Raw genomic sequence first — 2,476 nt, 5'->3', positions numbered from 1 at the left:
GAAGGTGCAGTTAGTTATATTTCTCTTGCCAGTTTGAATCTATTCTAGTGTTTTACCGAATGTTTTTACTGTTACTGCTGCATGCTCAGGCAATAAAATGTTGGATTTTGTATGCTTCTAGTTATTAACTGTCTTCGACTCTGTGAACTTAAAAGTTTGTGGCACTAGTGTCTCTATATTTAAATTTCAGAGAAATTGAGCATGCATGCAGTTTGGTTAAGTTAATAATATCCGATTACATTGAAAATAGTGATTAAGGGTAAGGACAGTAGCATTTAAGGATCATATGTTGATTATAGCAAATGTCTTGGCGAGATTTATAGTCATATCATTGTTTGATAGTGGATAATGTTCAAGTGCAGATTAAGTCAAAGGCAGAGAAGTGAACATAAAATACGATGGACGTATTGCGATAAAAGATGTTATTGTTGTTGGAGTGTATTATTTGGCAGCACAAGATATGTAGGATTATGAGACATAAGGCAATTTTGTTGTTCTTTGCATAGTTAGTGTAAGAAATGCAATATATATCATTATATTGAACAGTGGGAAGGAATAGTTAATATTGGCCCTGCCCTCCATAAAACAGGCTTGGGCGCGGGAGACTTGGAACAGCGGTTTTAGTTGAAGGTTAAAAATCATATTGTGTTGGGAGATGACTTTTCTGCTGTTCCAAATAGATGGAATTAAAAAAAGTCCAAGGGTCTGAGCTCACCTAATCTGGATAGACAGTTATTGACAATGATTTTCTAACCATCCAAAACAAAACAAAACTAAAAAAGTCAATGTCAATTTGTTATTAGGATAATCATCATGTGTTTTGCAATTAAATTATGATTATCACCTTTTCTTTCGTTCGGTACGGTTTCACTCCTTTTACTAAATCAATTATCAACTATTTCAGTGTAAAATTTTCATTTCTTTAGTTCAAACACGCCCTTACCCAACTCATCCATGGCTGTACATGGAATAGATTTTGGATTCGCTCACAAGTGCCCGGCCCCCCGCTCTGTAAAATTTGAAAAATTGTATTTTAATCCTTATAATTAATATTTAAAAATAGGATAAACTACATAAATAATCATTTTTGTTTGTCTCAGATTATATTTTAGTTATTTATGTTTGAAATTTTACGTTTTAGTCACTTTTGTTATTATTTTGTTACGAAGTGGTCACTCTATCGTTAAATTTCGTTACCTCTCTAACGACAATCTTACGTGGCAGTCCAAATAGGTTTTAAATGCCAACTGGAACTAGAATAGGTTTCTAATTAAATAAATTTAATTAATTAAAAATTTTAAATTAATTACACTTTGAACTGGAAAAGAAAAACCGCTCATCTTCTTTTTCTTTTAGTTTTCTTTTCCATTTTAATTGAAAAAACTATCTCATCTAAGTTGGCATTTAACTCATTTGGACTGCCATGTAGGATTGCTGTTAGGGAAATAACGGAGCTTAACAGCAAAGTAATTACTTCATAACAAAACAATAACGTAGTGATTAAAACGTAACATTTCAAACATAATGACTGAAATATAATTTGAGGTAAACAAAAGTAACTATTTTATGGTTTACCTTAAATTAAGTTGTTATATTTTTTATAAAATCTATAATTTTTAAGATATGTTTAGTAAATCCCATTAATTTTATTAATTTAATAATTCAATGAATTATATGATAAATAAATTGGAAGATTATGCATAAATATTTAAATAAAGAAACTATTGTACTAAGTTACCAACTTGATGTTTTTAATAAAGATGATGAGATACCCTTTGACTTGTTCTTGGTGAAATACCAACACATGCAACCCAATCATTCCTACCTTTTTTATTGGCTTTGGACATTAACTAATCCGAATTATTTATTTTATAAATTAAAATTTCAAATTCAATTCTTTGAATTGAAAAAAAACAGAATATTAATCAATTAGTCAAATGATGGATGGTTCAGGATAAAGTTATAACTGGATTTCATAAATATATAAGACATCCTCATATTATTATTATTTAGTATTAAATAATTTAAATTTCAGTTTAATTCTAATTAACCCAAAAAAAAAGAGAAAAAGAAAAAGAAAAGGTTTATAAAGTATAATAACTTTGAATCTTTCAATAATTGAAGACAAGCAATTCGTTCTTTTTATGATTCATCTAAATTTAAGCTTTGAAGGTGTAGTCACCAAAATAATTCCTTTTCAACGCTGTTTTGATAGGAAGGCAAAAGGAAGGAAACAAAAGTTTGAATATTCAAGTCTGTGTATATATATATATATATATATATACTTCTTTTTTAAAATTTTTTTTCAGTGATAAAGAAAAAAGTCATTTTTTATTCATAATTTAATCTAAATTTCTTTTTCTTTTCGTCGTTCATGTAGCATCTTATTCCTGACCCGATTTATCGAATCCGAATATAAGATATCACAATACCTCTTATTTATTTAAAATCCTTTTTTAATATAATAGGTTTGAAT

Source organism: Gossypium arboreum, chromosome 9 (assembly GCF_025698485.1).
Source record: "Gossypium arboreum isolate Shixiya-1 chromosome 9, ASM2569848v2, whole genome shotgun sequence".
Lineage (NCBI taxonomy): Eukaryota > Viridiplantae > Streptophyta > Magnoliopsida > Malvales > Malvaceae > Gossypium > Gossypium arboreum.
The sequence above is the reverse complement of the archived record's forward strand: the minus strand, read 5'-3'. Positions refer to the sequence as shown.